The 17,162-nt window shown below is 43.0% G+C and overlaps 1 long non-coding RNA gene across 2 annotated transcripts in view; it reads right to left on the bottom strand.

Annotated features, from left to right (window-relative positions):
- LOC138803315 (uncharacterized) overlaps positions 1 to 16,772 on the bottom strand; it is a 151,994-nt gene extending 135,222 nt beyond the window's left edge. For both annotated transcript variants that reach the window (XR_011364931.1, XR_011364930.1), the window contains exon 1: positions 16,697 to 16,772. This is a non-coding gene — a long non-coding RNA (uncharacterized lncRNA). The remainder of the gene's footprint in view (positions 1 to 16,696) is intronic.
- Between the last annotated feature and the right edge of the window lie 390 nt (positions 16,773 to 17,162).

Here is a 17,162-nt window from a genome sequence, read left to right as displayed (position 1 = left end):
AAGTTTTCAAATATTATATATGTTCTACAGAATGTTGAGAATGATTTGAGTATTTTAAAACTATATAATTTCTTAAATTCTTAAATGCCATTCATTAGAAGAAACACCACTGAATTGACCACTTTTAGGTTGAACAGGAGAGATTACACTATATGCACATAGCACTTGTAAGCTCTATATTGATTGCAAGAAAATTAAATTTGAAAAAGTCTTTGAATTTGAGAACTAATGACCTAAGGTATGAAATCTACCCTTCAAAACTAAGTATCAGTCTGAGCACAGGGGGCTCATGCTAGTAATTTTAGCTACTCAGGAAGCTAAGTAACTAGGTTCAGAACCAGCCGAAGCAGATCTGAGAATCAAAGTTCCAAGCCCAGGCAGACAAATCTAAGACTCTCATCTCCAGTAAACCAGCAAAAAGCCAGAAGTGGAGGTGCAGCTCAAGTGGTACAGCACCTGCCTTGAGCAAAACAGCCAGGTAGGAGTTCAAGGCCTCAAGTTCAAGCCCCTGTACACACACACACGCACGCACGCACACACACACACACACACACACACACACACACACACACACACCCCTAAGCAGTCTGATTGGCAAGATAAGAAAAAGAGCACGTTAAAAAATCAAGTAAGTACATGCTTAAAAATTACAGTAGACATCCACTACTTGGGAGCAAGCAGCAATGCAAATGTGGAATGAAGGCACACCAATTTGGATCAGCTCAGTTTTTGGTGTCTTTGGGATGCTGGGAGATACCCAGAAGACAAGTGAATCAAAAGATCTGCCCAGAGATGTAGTCAAGTATACAAAGCTGATAATTACAGTTCATGGACTACAGAGACGTGCACTAAAATTGCCACAAACTCACATAAATAAAAAGTTGGGTTATAATGACCCACGGCCTCATAAAAGTCTAGTTAGAAGCTTCCTGCCTTGTGCCCTGACTAAGTGTCCCTCTCTTAAAGACATAGGGGTTTGTTTTTCAAATCTACAATTTTTCCTGGCGTTCCACTTAGTCATTCCTATTTTTCACCACCAGATTGTTTGCTGGGGAAAAGAACAAAAACAGCAACAGATGTCTTTGTTTTGAGGTTTTGAAAAACTCTCTGGTTAAGATAACACGTTCAATTAAAGAAATTATATCATCCAAATACCATATGCCTACAAGCCCTCCATTGCAAAAATCACCTGCTTTCAAAAATTATTTGAAGAGACCCTCTAACCACTACCCTAAATAGGGCCCTTCTCAACTCTCCTCAAGTTCAGAATGGTTCTGTTCAAAAAGCTAACCAAGATGGACAGCCTTACATTTGTCCTTCAAGTTCTGCAGACATTCACCATCAGTACCCAGTCCTCACACACCCTCCCCACACACACACACACACCCTGCACCAGTATAGCTTGTGCTATTCATCGTCCATCAGAGCCTAGCCTATTTTAGTCACTTAGCAAATAATTGTGGATCATTAATTCATTTCTTTTTTTTTTCCTTCCATATGTTTCTTGTATAGCCCCATGTTTTCTGAAAGGCTTCTGTACCTAGGCACTGAGAAAACAAAGATAATGGAACTGATTTCCCTGTCCTCAGGACACTAGGTCTGGAGAGGAGAGGGTCAACTAAAAGGGAAAACAGGAGTTTTCTAAGACTGAGATCTAGTTCTAATTTGATTGATAGGCCCTTCCTTGCAGGATCACAAGAACTGGATAGACATTCAGTACATGCTATTATATGAGATGTTGGTAAGGGCACATGCCTTACAAAAGCAAGCATCATGACGTACAAGTGCAGGGGAAGTGAAACAAAGCTCTGAATGGAAGTGATCAGAGAAGGGTTCAGCGAGGAGGTAGGATGTGCAATGAATGCTGGGATGAATGAGGAGATGAGGGGAGAGCCTGCTAGGAGGGAGAAAGCACTTTCTCTAAAGCACAGAGGTACAACATGCTTATGGAATAACGGTTAACCTGAGCATTCTAATTTAGCCACAGATGAGAAGACATGATTCTAGCTTTATGTAAGGTCTTCAATTCGGTGGGGGGGGGGGGGGAAGTGGGGAATTGGAGAACCTTTGCAACCTGTTATATAAAGTAGCACCCAATTCAGCTCAAACTCAATATACTGTACTTGTCACATTCTATGAACACTGAATGAAGGTCTGATCTGCCTTGCTTGACCATCAACAAATCCATAGTGGGAATTTGGCTTCAGCATTTATGGAATGGCCCATCCATACCCACTCCCTACCCATCTGTACCAGCCCTCCCTATACCCACTTGCCAACCTTAGAGGGAACATCAATGAATGCCCTTGCTACTCGTCCCTAGTGGAATAGAAACTATCAGCAGATCAGAAACAGTTCCAGGTTCCTTCTCTGTCAAGGAATTCTGGTTCCACCAAAGACTGTAGCTCCTGAAAGCCCACAGGCTCTCTCTATGGATCACTGCTTCAGGTTCCATGACTGCTCTCCCTTTTTCCCAAAGGTCAGGGAATAGTAACAGTCACCTTACACTGCTAGCCCTAGGACCCAGATCTGTCCATCACTGCTTCCGCGATCCAATAATTACTCTCTTCCAATTACCCAGTTTGAGTGTCCTAAGAGTCTCATATTCCCTTCTCCCATATGCCAAGTATATTCTCGGGTACTTTTCAGACATTTTTCATATAATCTTCCCAAAGTTTCACATAAATATTACTATTTCTATTTACAGATTGAGAAGATATCTGGAATTTAAAATTTTAAATCCCTCCATTTAGAAGAGTCCCCAGTCTATGATCCATCCTTAACTGAATAGTTGGTGCATTACAAGTTCTATGTATTAAACACTGATACAAGAATCAGAGGGCATAGTGCTTTTCTAAGTCTATGGTAATAGGAGTGGCTTTAGAGTCCTTTTGAAAAAGAAGAATTAAAACTTCTCCTAACTCCTCTATTGACCAGTTCCCTGAGCTTTAACTCCTTGCACAGAAATTTGAATATCAATCCCTAATTTCTAAGATGGCTGTGGGGCGAGAAGAAGATAATATTCACATAGCACCCAGGATAAGACAGATTTACTTTATGTACGCTCTGATAAGTATCTGGAGCCTGCTTGAAAATTCCCATGGGCAGTAGTCCCTTCTTTTCTTACAGATGACTGCTTCAAAGCATACATGCAAATAAACATGTATACAATCCATTAAGCTGCCAGTGCCGGAAGCTTCCTAGTGAGAGAGACTGTCTCTGTGTCATTCCGTTGGCCATCTCAGAAGCTCTGCTTTGGAGACTGTGCTGGTGGGAGGGAGGTGCCAAGAGGAAGAATAAAGGAGAAAGACATATTTAAAAGTTCCCATGAACCAGGCACTTTCATTAACCCTGTGAGTCTGGGCACATAAATCACAGGCAGGATTCCTATTCTCATGGATGAACTTGGTGAAGGTCAGAGACAAGTGTGTTTTGGAAGGTCATGAAATAGTCAAAGTATAAGCAAGATTAGAGTTCAGATCTTTTGGCTCCTAAGTCGGACTCCACCCTCCCAGTGTCTGGCTATAGTCTAAGCCACTTCCTGCTGCCAGGTACACAGCCCACCTTTCACTTCACCCAGTGCCTGTGTGTTTTCCTTTCTGGGACTCAAATATTTTCACTCGGGAACATCAAATGATCAGAAGACATCTGACTGTCACTCACTTAGGAACAAGCCACAGACCTTTCCTGCTTGGCTTTGCCAGCTCTTCTAATTGTTCCTGGGGACAGGGAAAACCCCACATTAGTGGAATTCCAGAAACAAACTGATATGACACTGACAAAGCAGGGAGAAAGGGCAGACAATGGGAGGAAATGGTGAAAGGTTCCCTTTCATCTCTAATGCAGTTAGGGTCTGCACATGTCTACTCCTGGGAACACAGTCCAAGGGCAAATGTTCCCCACAACATGACAGAGCGCTTACATTTTGTGAGTGCAGAGTTACTCTTCCTTCCGTTCTTTAAAAATATTTTTCTAACCAGGTCTCCAGAATTAAATATAAACACCGCCAGTGTTGTTCCATCCTTAGAAAACAACAGCATTCCATGCTCCAGGCCTGTCTAACTCTCAGCACCCCTGGTGAGAATTTGAGTATCTGGATAAAGGAGCCAGGCCTTTGAAATCCTGGGAAAAGGAGGTGTGACAGAACAAAACACATATCTCTGTTCTGGTTCTGTTTCATCTCCAGGGCAACTCAGCGAGAGCCAGCTTGAAGGGAAAATAGGACAGAGACTCTGATCTGGGCTGGCCAGGGAATCTCAGCTGTGCCGAGAAAATGAGGCAACCGTGAAGAATGGTTCTGTGCAGAAAGTCCTGCTTTGATTCCTGGCTCCAGCATTGATCAGCCAAGTGACTCGACCTGTCTGATTCTCAGACTCTTTGGCAATGCAAAGGAGAAAGCAATAGCTACCACCTCAGAGTTGTTGTGAGGACTATAAAAGCACTCTGTCCTGTGATTTAGCATCCAGAGCTGGTCTCTTCTGGAATGTGGGCTGGTATTCATACATACAGCACCGCATCCTCACCCTTCCTTCTAAAAGGAAGAAGCAGCCTTAGGGGTGAGCACTTTGAAACAGATGGCTCTGGTCCTCTCACATTGAACCATTGGGGCCCACAGCTTACTCAGACATTGAAGTTCCACAATGTAGTCTACAAAACGTCCTCACCAGTTCAGTGGATTCATCACTCTTTTCTATTTTTTACTTATTGTTTGGTCTTGGTAAAGAGAGTTGCCACAAGTCAGGCATGGGCCAAAGGGAAGGAAAGGAGCCAGTCTTGCTGAAGGAGCTAATCTTTTCAAAGAACCTTCTACAAGGTAATTGAACAACAGAAGAAGCCAATCACTAGCTACATAGAAACAAACGAGAATCTGGACCCCATACATTCTTTAAAAAAAAAAAAAAAAAGGAAGGAAGGAAGGAAGAAAGAAAGAGAAAAAGAGAAAGAAAGCAAAAAACAATTTTTTCTCATTTATGTAACTTTTTTTTGGTGATATTAGAGATTGAACCCAGAATGTTATACATGCTAGGCAACCATCTAGCACTTAGGCTATACCCAACTCCCTTTGGTTTTATTGTTTGTTTCTGTGTCCGTTTCATCCCTTGTTGCTTGGGCTGGGCTCAAACTCAAGATTCTCCCACATCTTCTCCAAAGTAGCTGGTATTACACACCTGGGTAATACTCCCCCATGCCTCCCCATCCCCCTCTTTGGTGCCAGTCATAGAGCTTGAATCAGGGCCTAGGTGCTGTTGCTGAGATTCTTTTTCTCAAGCTAGTGTTCTGCCACTTGAGCCACTGCTCCATTTCTAGCTTTTTCTGAGTAGTTAAGAGTCTCACAGATTTTCTTGCCTGGGCTGGCTTCCAACCTGGACCCTCAGATCTCAGCCTCTTGTGTAGCTAGGATTACGGGTGTGAACAACCAGCTTGTATAACACTTTTTAGGCACAGTCTGTCTGTCAGATATCAGACTAGAGGGAGCTGGTGTGTACACATTAGAGCTATATCTATAATGATGCTCAAAGGATCCCACATTTTTCCAGAGCTTCTTCTGTTGGTCTGGAATCACTACCTAATTAATAATTGTATATCATCAAGCATGTCACACGGCTTCATAGGGCTTCCATTTCCTCAACAGCATATATTAACTCCTGGAATATTAGTTTAATGTTTCTTTAAAACAAAGAACATGTACTGGATGAGAAAAGACCCAAAGGGGACAGGCGGCATATAGATGTACCACAGAGCATTATCTGAAGTATGGCCAACAGGGTGTCCACAGATCCAAGTCCTGTAATCATCTCAATGTATCTTCCATGGAGGCCATCAGTGGGGCTCATTCCTCAGTACAAGTAATTTACCAAACCCTTTCTTCCAGCCATGTCTAATGCTCTGTCTCAGCAGAGCTCTTCCATGTATCAAATTTCCGTGATGCCAATAATGAACTGAACAACCACTCATTGGACCAGATGTGTAAAGCTTGTTTCCAGGGGACAATGTCTGATGTGGAGGGAGAAGGCAGGGTAAGATGATGGCCAAGGGAGAAAGAGCCTGGGGAAGAGGCGAGTGCTAAAAGAGAAACAGAGAATTGTTTCTGGATGGAATTTTCCAGACAAGGCCCCAGTCAGAGAACAAACGTGCCTTCTGAATTTTCACTATAATTGTTATTGACCTTTAGTGAGATGAGCAAAATTACTCTCCCATACTCTTCCACCCCCACCCCTTTTTGCAAAATTATTTCCCCTGACTTTTCAAAAATGAAGTTTGGCAAGCCTAGCCCTGATGGCCGGACAGCAGGGCTGTGTGAAAACAAAGCATCTCCTTATGGCCCTGAATGGAGCATTTGCAATTAATCCATTGATCTCAGTAGAAAACCCTATTGTATCAGGGCAGCCAGGAGAAAGCTGCATCCTGCCGCTCTGGCCCTGCACAAAATGTTCATTGAAGTCAGGCTCCAAATTGATGGCAGGATATGGCCCTAAAAGCCTCCAAATTAAAGAGGCCCAGAAAATAATGTCAACGAGTGAAAGCTGGAGGGGCTTGGTGGGGAGAAGAGAAGTGGGAAGGGGGCCCTGCCTGGGCCTGCCTATGGTTCAGAGCTTTGTGACAGTTACTATTGCCCTTGACCCTCGGTGTTGCTCAGTGTGCTCCATGACTTCAAACTCTAAACTGTCTGTTTTTCTGGCTGCTGGGAATTTTCTTTCTACTATTGGCAGTGATGGCTGTAATGTGGACAATAATGAGCAATGTCTGGAATCACTCGTGGATTTTTCTTACTTCTCAGATAGGAAAGGATCTCCCTCAGCCTTGGGTACCAAGATGGGTAGAAAAGCACCATTCCTTTCTCCCCTCTCTAGAGCTGTGGGCATCTTTAGCTGGTAGTGGAAAAGACATGGACTCAGAGGAATTGAATTCCTAACATCAAACTTAGGAAAATTCAACTCTGAGAACAGCCAGGGTCGCCTGTAACATAAAGCTAGTAACCTGGACTTTGTGGGTTACTATGTCCCATCAAATGCCCACTTTCTGGCCTCTGAACTCATTTTCCTATTTTCCTCATTCCTCTATAAAATAAAGCCATTGACTCCTCTTCCTGGCAGGGGGTGTGTGTCATAAACAATCATACAGAAGGTAAAGTCCTATTTCAGATAAGAATTCTACAAATTGTACCTCCTCAGCACACCTGAAGCCCTGGGGTTGAAAACTGCCTTTTGAGACTTATCAACTATTTATAAAAGACACAGCAATATCCTGTGGGATAGTCTAATGATCCTAATGATTACTTGTTCATCTCCTAGTCAAATGACAGAACGTGCTTTTCAAGAGAAATAAAATAGTAAAATAGCAGGAAAGAGGAGGCTGCTATAAAAATAAAAGTAAAAACTTCCTCTCTCTTCCTCCTTGCCCTAACGCACCAAAAGGAAAAAAAACCCTAGCTTCCAGAACATCAAATGCTTCTCAAAGAATCAACAATATTTTTTGATGATGGAAGTATGAATAATCAAACATATGGATTACATTTCCTTAGATGTAGCAGCACCTAAAGTCTGGGAGGTGAAGGAGAGTGCTGGGGAAAATGTTTTTTTTACGTTTTATTAAAACCTCAAGGTTTGAAGAATACTTTCATAATTACACACACTTACACACACACACACACACACACACACACACACACACACACACACACACTCTGTTATGCTGGGGTAGGGGAGAATGAGCACTCTGATCATTTTTTTTTCTTGAGCAAAGCTCTGGCCAGCTAGTCTTTCAGTACCAGTCTCATTTATACAAATTAGTAGAGCCCCAGTTGGTTTGACTCTCAGACTCTGCTCACCCATTGGGATTAAGTACATGCCCCTGCAAGTCTCTTAAATCTCTGCGCTGGGGTGTGCTCTGTCTTACGAAGAACAACCATCCATATGTCACAGCCACTGGGGAGGATCAGTGGAGTAAGACATGTGATCATGCCTTGCCAAGCATATAATGTCAGGTGCATGCAAGGGCGTAGAGTGGCCCCAGGAAGCTACCTCTAGAGGGGCAATGGTAGTCCTTAAAGACCCTGACTGCTAGGCTTTCAACTCCTGCTCTGCCCAGGGTAAGCTGTGTATCCTGGGAAGGTAACTTAGCCACTCTGTACCCATTTCCTTACTTGCAGAAGGGAATATGGCTAATAATAGTACCTACACTGGATAGTGGTTATGAGGATGAAGTCAGTAAATATTTACAAAGTTCCTAGGATAGTGCCAGTGTTTGTTTTGAAAGAAACTGTGGGAGTGAAAACAGAAGGGGGGAGGAAGGGGAAGAAAAGGGAGTGAACAGGGGAAAAGAGGAGGGTGAAATCTCCACTAGGGGTCTAGAAATGGTGCTAGAAAGTCACCTTTTAGTCTTGGGTGTTAGGGACTATATTTTTCCAAGACTCTTTTACAAAACTGCAAACACTGCCAAAAGGCATGGTATACAACATCCAGTCTCAATATGCAATTATTGAGCCTGTAATTCATACACACCAGACTATGCATTGTACATCTGGTATATCATGCTTTGGAAAATCTCTGACTCCTTGGAGGGGGAGGTGACAAATGGAGCAGAGAGGCAAAGAGGAAACTGAGGCAAAGAGACAGGAGACCCATTCCCCTGATGTAGCTTTGACATTAACCAGACTAAGATGCATATGTGATCTTGGACAAGCATTGGCTAGTAAGTTTCACCTTTGAAAATCATGGATCATGGACAATAAGGTATTTGTGGGGATAAAGATGTCACTCAATGTGCAAAATGTCCGATTCTCCTGACTCCACCTCTTATCACCAGCTTCCTGTGATTTCTGTCCTCTGGGTAGGAAGGAATTACTAAGGGCAGCGTGGGGGTTTGGAGCGGCATGCAAGTTAGCAATCTTGGAGGAGGAAATCAGCATGTCACTTTCTCTTCTTAATAAAAAGGCAATTTTTGTGAGACCATGCTCCACTAACTCATCCGAAATGCATTTCCTCCCCCTAATACCTCCCATAGCTCTCGGCCGGCAGTAGCCAAGTGACTAACTCTTCCTCCAGCGGCAAGAAGCCAGACCTGGCGTTCTCCCTCTCCCTGTCTCTCAAATGCTTGGATGATTCTTGCCGGATTCTGGTCTTTGGAGGAAGTGGGAATAAATTTTAGCTTTGGCTGCAGCAATTCAGCCAATAAAGGAGGCAGGGAAAGAGCTAAGTGAGAAAGAGAGACGACAAAGCCCTCTTCCTGGATCCTGGCAGATGCCAAAGAAAGAATCTGTGAGTGAGTAATTCTGCAGCCCAGAGACCAGAGGCTACGGCCAGAGTTCTATGCCAAGAAGGCGGTGGTGCAAGAGAGGTGGGTGGCTCTTGGGCCGGGTTCAGCCTGGTGGGAGACAGCTCAGTGTGAGTCAGGGCCTGGTCTGCTGGAAGGGGTCTCTGTGGGCTGCCTCCATTCACAGAAGCTTCCCACAAAGTGAGTTTTCCCTGCAGAGACTCCAGTGGCCCCCAGTGAAAGGGTGGTGTGTCATCTGTGAGGAGCGTGTGGAGATGATAGGGCACGCTCTGGACCAGATGTACAAGGCAGAATACAGTCAAGGACATAGACACCAAACCTGCACTCAGGGCTGTGGATGGCTGAACCGACAGGGACTCTCCATCACTGAGAGCTCACAAGTCCCATCACTGGGCTACATGTGAGCTGGATCTAAAGGCCCCATGTGCAGCTATTAAGCTCCATGCTCTCTGGAGAGAACAGTAAAGCTGGGAGCATATTAGATTAGCCATTTCCCCTCTCCTACTCTCCACTTCCCACTGCAGAGTTTGTCTGATGTCTGCCTACGCGATGGGTATTCAGTGACTGCAGCAAAATTCTGGAGCAGATCAAAATGAATTTAAGTCCAAAATCCCTGGTTTAAGTTCCACTGATTCACTGTGTAAACTTGGCTCCATTTCTTTTTTTTTTTTTTTTCTTATAATCTACCATTCATGGCTAATGGCATATTTTCTTTAATTGTATTTTATTTTATTTGAGAACATACTGTACAGAGGGGCTACAATTACATGGGCAGGATAATGCATACATTTCTTACCAAGCATTGCAGCCTCCTCCTTTGTTTACCCTTCACTTCCCTTCCCCGCCTCCCCCCTCCCCCCACCCAATTTTACCCCCCTCCCCCCACCCAATTATACCCCCCTCCCCCCCCCCCACACCGACATTGTAAAGCTGGTTTTGACATGACATTTTGTACTTCTCATTGTTGCAACAGGTCCACCTGAATCCTTAAACGACTTGTTTGTCCCCATCTCTTCCACATGTTATACTGACATCAAATATAGTGAAAGCAGGGGTTACACTGTGGGGGAGGGACATACAAAGCAACAAAGAAATAATCTTATAAATGCGTTAGAAACACATGCATGAAAGAAACGAAAACATTAAAATACATATTTAAGGGTTCATTTTCCTAACATCACATTATCTGACCTTTTCCGCTTGACTCATACCTATACTAGATATTGCAAATAAGGGAAACCATGGGACCTATGCTTCTTTGGGCCTGGCTTACTTCACTTAATATAATTTTTTCCAAGTTTTTCCATTTCCTAACAAATGGGGAAATGTCATTCTTTCTGATGGAGGCATAGAATTCCATTGTGTATATATACCACATTTTCTTGATCCATTCATCTACTGAGGGGCATCTGGGTTGGTTCCATGTCTTAGCTATGGTAAATAATGCTGCAATAAACATAGTTGTGCTGGTAGCTTTAGTGTGGTCTTGTTTGTAAACATTTGGGTAAATGCCCAAAAGTGGGATTGCTGGATCATAGGGGAGATCTATGTGAAGTCTTTTGAGGAACCTCCATACTGCTTTCCAAAGTGGTTGAACAAGTTTACATTCCCACCAACAATGAAGTAAGGTTCCTTTCTGTCCACATCCCCTCCAGCATCTGTTGTTGTTAGAGTTCTTGATTTTTGCTGTTCTAACTGGAGTGAGGTGATATCTCAATGTTGTTTTGATTTGCATTTCTTTTATGGCTAGGGATGTTGAACATTTCTTCATGTGTCTATTGGCCATCCTTCTTTCTTCTTCAGAGAAGCTTCTCTTTAAATCTTTCGCCCACTTATTTATTGGGCAGTTGTTTCTTTGAGGATTTGTTGTTGGGTGGTTTAATTTTTTGAGTTCCAAGTATATTTTAGATATGAGACCCTTGTCCGTTGTATGGCTAGTAAAGATCTTCTCCCAATCGGTGGGCTTTCTATTGATCTTGCCAGCTATGTCATTTGCCCTGCAGAAGCTCTGCAATCTTATGCAATCCCATTTGTCCAACCTTTCTTTGATTTGTTGTGCTTCCGGGTCTCTATTCAGAAAATTTCGACCTGAGACTTGGCTCCATTTCTTAACCTCTCTGTGCTTCATCTGTCATGGGGATAAGAAATGAACCAACTTCACAGATTCCATGACATAACAAATACACTTACTCCATAGAAAACATACATCTTTCTCAATGTTGAAGCATACATTTATTAGGCCAGCCCTTCTTATATGGCCTAATAAAGGTTCTCGTGCACAGTAGATTCCCAATGACTGTTTGTTATTACCATTAATATTGTCATCAAAATGGAACCAGGTAATTTGAGGGGATGGACGGGATTGAGGGAGATGGGCAAGAACAATGGAAGGGCTAATATTGATCAAGATGTATTGTACTTATAAATTGATATGTTGGATTTGAAAGCTCTTTGTGCAACTACTACTAATAGTAAAAAAATAAATAAATAAATAAATAAATAGTTTCAGCAAATGAATCATTACATAGAAAGTTTCTGGTAAATTTGAAGCTACTGTGTTTGATAAATGTATAATACATTATACTTAAACAAGGCTTTAAGTGTGATAATTAATATTTTGACTCTAATTGCTGTTTTTCTCTTTTACTAGAATCTTAGGTTAGGGTAAAAGAGTGAAAAATAACATTTGCTTCCTCTGAGTTCTTTTGTTTATATTGAGACTTTCAACCTCATACCTATGGACTTAAAGGTCAAAAGTCATCTTTGAAAAGGGTGGGAAATTGCATATTGTCAATAATGCAGCCTCTACTACCTTCATGAAAGACCGGGTTATTCAGGTTGAATATGGTGGCTTGGTATGGTCCCACTACTTACTACTGTTCACAAAAATATGCCAGGCACTGGTGGCTCACACCTGTCATCCTAGCTATCAGGAGGCTGAGATCTGAGGATCGCAGTTCAAAGCCAGCCCGGCCAGGAAAATCCATGAAACTCTTATCTCCAATAAACCACCAGAAAACCAGAAGTGGCGCTGTAGCTCAAGTGGTAGAGCACTAGCCTTGAGCTGAAGAGCTGAGGGACAGCGTTCAGACCCAGAGTTCAAGCCCCACGACCAATCAAAAAAAAAAAAAAAAATCTGCAGATGGCTGTATCTACTAGTTTCATGGTTATCAGCTTTGTGACCTTAGGCAAGATCAGCAGGCTCTATGTGCCTCACTCCTCTCATTGGCAAACTGGGATTAACAATCTGCCCACAGAACTGCTATAAAGAGTCATAGGTAGAAAGCACTTAGTTCCTGGTCCATGGTAATCACTCCCTACGGTGAACTCAATTTCCATGGTCCCAGACAGACACCTACATGGCTTTCCTGTGATATTACTGAAAGAAAGTTCAAAGTGAGTTACGATGTCAGAGAAGGAAGGAAATTCATATATGGCTGACCATGAGGTCCTGAACACTGGAGGATCTCACTAGATCTCATCCATCATGATGGAAGTGAGTACTGGGTAAAGGAGGGGCCACAGCCACAGGGACCCTGTTAGACTAGCAAGCAGAAGAACCCAGGTTCCCCCCATATCACAGACTCCTTTGAATCATATCACTGAGATCTTGGGAGAAAATGAATTAAAAAGGGTACTTCTTGAACAAAAGGGTGACAAATGTTTAGTAAAATGGTTGGCTCTCCTTTCCTGATGTTGACATCTTTCATGACCACTTCTGAGCCCTCTTGGAAGAGAAAGGACTCACAAGATTCTCTTCCCTAGTGGACTCCAACTTCCTCCTTTACCCATGGGGCCCGCACTCATTTTGATGGAAGTAATAGATTCAAACAGCTCTGAGATGCACTGAACGGGGCGAAGGGGAGATTCAAACATCCCCTCTTAGAAGTGGTAAAGAAACAGTTTCTGTTTCCAAATGCACTTCGGGTGCCTGATGAATAAATTCACCCCACGATTAAGAAGGTGGTTAAGAATGACTGATACTTGCTCGTGCATTCAGGCATTCACTTCATAAACACAGTCCTCTCTCCTCCATCCCAGTCTCTAGGCTTCAGCCACTGGCATGAAAATTGCTCTAACAGGTAGACAGACAAAGGTATAGAAAGTCAGAGTTTACACTTGATGGAAGAGCTCACAGGTAGGTGTCCTGTCCTCCTTAGAGGAGCGGTGAGCAGGCTCCGGTGAGGAAGCAGTGTCCCACAAGACTATAAGGTTTGCCAGGCATGGAGAAAAAGGAGGAGCCGCATCCCTAGCAAAGGGAACAGTGTGTGGAAGGGCATGATGGTATAAGGAATCTAAACAGACAGCCTTGTATAGCTAGAGAATAAAGTGATATTTGCAGAGGACTGGTGACACAGATAAAGAGTTTTCAAACACAGGACTCTGAAAATGCCCTGCTCAGAGTCAGATCTTATCCTTGGAACCCCTGAAGACCCTTAACCAAGGGAGTAGTGGGGTCAGACTCTATAGTTCCATTTATACCATGTACCAGTTTGACCTCTGATGTGTTTTATCACTCACACTCATGAGGGTCCTTGCCGTGCACCAGCTTCTATCCACCCCAGAAAATTCCGCAAGAACAATTATTAAAATAATAACAATTTCACTTTATAGTTATATTAAAACTACTTCTAAACTCCAAAGTTCCCAGAAGAGAAAGGCAGGCCTTATTTCTCAGTGTCAAGTACATGAAGTACACAGCAGCTTGTCATCGATAAGCATGCACAAGAAAGGAAATGATTATTTGTTTCCAGTGTTTGGGTGGCACTTTTACCTTCCTTTAAATCACTCTAAACTCCTGTGAAGTACATGTTGCTCACTTGCCATGGTCTACTTTGTACATAGAAACACTTGAGGTTGGATGTAGTGATACAGGCCGGTAATCCTAGCATCTGGGGTGCAGAGGTAGGAGGATCATGGTTCAAGACCAGCCTAAGCTACTGAGCAACATTGTCTCAAGAGAGAGAGAGAGAGAGAGCAAGAGGGGAAGGAGGGAAGGAAGGAAGGAAAGAAAGAAGGAAGGGAGGAAGGAAGGGAGGGAGGGAGGGAGGGAGAGCAGGAGGGAGAGCAGGAGGGAAGCAGGAAGGGAGGGGGAAAGAGAGAGAAACAGTCTTGAACCAGAGACAAAAGTGATTTCCCATGATGGAATGAGACAATGTAAGAACACGTAAGAGCCCATGACTACTGTGGGATTCAAAGGAAAAGAGAACAGCTCCCTCATATTATTATTAGAATAAGATCTGTTATCGGTGCTCACTATGTCAGCACAGTGTGGAGCTCTTCATATACTTAGCTTACAATCTTCACATGAAAATGAGAATGGTAAACACTGGGCACCTATACAATGGTTAATGAAACAGAGATCTGAGAGGTTATGTAACTTGACCATGTTTCCACAACTCGTAAGCAGGAAGCCAGGACTGAAACCAGGATATGTTTGACTCCAAAATATTTTTCTTACAAACACAGGGCCACGGATAATGACCTATATTTCAAATGGCCATCCACGAGTATAGGAAGATAGAAGAACAAAACATCTTTTTTTTTTCAGCGCCATTTCATTTCCACTCTATGGAGTGAGTGGGCCTGAAATTGTCTGAAAGCCCTGGGATGGAGGGTGGGGATCCTGAATTTACTATCTCAGCATCAAATAGTGGTAGTCAAGCTGTCTGGACATTAATGTCAATAGTGTCCCCTTACGCTGTGCATTGTGACAAGCCAGGCACTCAGTGTTCTTACAGTAGAAGGAATTCATAAATTCTAAGGTCATTTTAAACCCGAGTCTCCATGACTCATCTAGACTTCTTTCTTTTTGTTAAGTCTAGTTAGGTTTTTCTAGAAGATCTTGCTTATGTATTATTTTACAAGACTTGCCTCATCCACATTTTAATAGTCTCGCATTTCTCCCCAAGGGAATCTTAAGAGGTTTCTAATTGATGACCAATGCTATATTAAAAATCAAAGAGGAAAGTAACTGTTTCTCTACTCTGGCCAGGCAAAGAAAAATGACAATGCTAATCAAAACATTTCTCTCCTATTAAAACATTCAGCCTTTTCACTCAGCTTTCTATAGGGGACCCAGCTGTTGGGACTAAGGTTGTTACTCTCAGGAAAGGGGTCTGTTACTGGACATCAAAGATAAAAGGACTCCTCCGTGTGCCTCAGTTTCCCCCTCTGTAATAAAATGTGGAGATTTTCAGTGCTTATATTGCCTTTTTCATATCGCTGACTGTGGATAGAAACAGCTAAAAAATGAAGAAGGTATGGAACAAATATAAAGGGGACCAAGGCGATTATAAAGATTTTGTTAGCCAGGGCTCTCCAGAGACACAGAACTAGCAGGATATACGTACATAGAGAGAAACTAATGTATATGAAACATATGAAAATAAATCTATTTGTGAAATCTTGGAAGATCCGAGTGGGCCCTAAATCCAATGACAAATATCCTTATAAGAGAAAGGAAGAAGACACACGAAGGAGGTGATACATAGACGGAGCCAGAGATTGGAGTGATGTTTCTTGGAAGCCCAGGAAGACCAATGAGTGTTGTAGCCACACAAAGGTGGGAGAGAAGCGTGCAACAGATCCTCCCTCAGAGCCTCCCCAAAGAACTAACTCCTCAGATACTTTCACATACACACACAACTCCAGAACTGTGAGATCATAAATTCCTATCAGTTTAAGCCACCCCCTTTGTGGCCATCTGTAACAACAGTCAAAGGAAACCAATATACCTCCTGCTCCATCCAACTCCCCACCCCCCACTAGAAGACAAGTACCACATGGGTAGTAAGTAACACATTCTTTTTTGCTCACTGTTTTACAACTGGTCCCTAGAAGTGCCAGGATTGAAGTAGGAACTTGACAAAGATTTGTTGATTAAAAGTACAACTACTCAAATTTCACATCCTCCTATCTCAGAAAGGCTCCTGATGGGAACCATGACTCCTGAGCTCTGAGTTCTTCTATCCTCACTAGGATCAGGTCTCTGGATTAGCATCACAGCTTTTCGTGAAGTCTTTTTTGTTTCTGGAGGCTCTGGGGAAAGGGGGAGAGCTGGGGCGGGGGGAGCATGTAAGGATGCCCATCTTACTGTTTATTAGATGGGCAGGAGGACATCCTCCTCTAGGAAGCTTCTGGGGCTGTCACTATCTTTACCCATCAGTGAGGGTCTCTAGTATATGAAATGGGGTTCATGGGGTCCTTACCTTACATCATACCACAGGTGCCTGGGAAAAGCCCTGGCCTTCTGCCTGCTCATCCCCAAGACTCCTCCATCCATTTAGTCCATCTTTGCTCAGGACCTGCACTGGCCTGAGCACTTCCTATACACTGAGGAAGGGCCTCAATGTCCACTAGAGAAACAGACACACAGATAGACCCTTTCTAGTTGGATTGGAATCCTTGACTGTATACTTACAGTTAGATGGTAAGTTACATCTTCTCTTTAAGTGAAGTTTTCTTCTCAACACACTGCAGTGATTAGAGTTAGAACCTGAAAAGCAGAAAAAGAAGACCTATGGGTATAACCACATCTAGGGAAGCGCCTAAGTACTAAGCGCTCTGAATGCCTCTTTTCCTTCCTTTACTATTCTCTCTTGCAGAAAAGATCGTAGGTGTTTGCACTTATTCATTCAGTTAATTAGATGGCATTCTAAAGCGCCTAACTCTGGGCTGAGACCAGTTAAGTGTTAATGAGTGGCAGGCTGCTATTTTTCACCCACTGGGCAATTATAGCATAGCATCTGTGATCACTTGGGAGCCGAAAAATCAAAGAGCTGTAAGGGAACATTCTAGAGACTATACCCCAAACTCTTCACTCTTGAAATGAAGAACAGGAGTTCAGAGAAGGCAAAGGATTTGCCCGAGGCCACACAGAAGTAAGC

The sequence above is a fragment of the Dipodomys merriami genome, unplaced genomic scaffold (genome assembly GCF_024711535.1).
Source record: "Dipodomys merriami isolate MVZ:Mamm:240054 unplaced genomic scaffold, mDipMer1.0.p SCAF_34, whole genome shotgun sequence".
In the NCBI taxonomy this organism is placed as follows: Eukaryota; Metazoa; Chordata; class Mammalia; order Rodentia; family Heteromyidae; genus Dipodomys; species Dipodomys merriami.
This window is presented reverse-complemented; position numbering and strand designations above follow the sequence as displayed.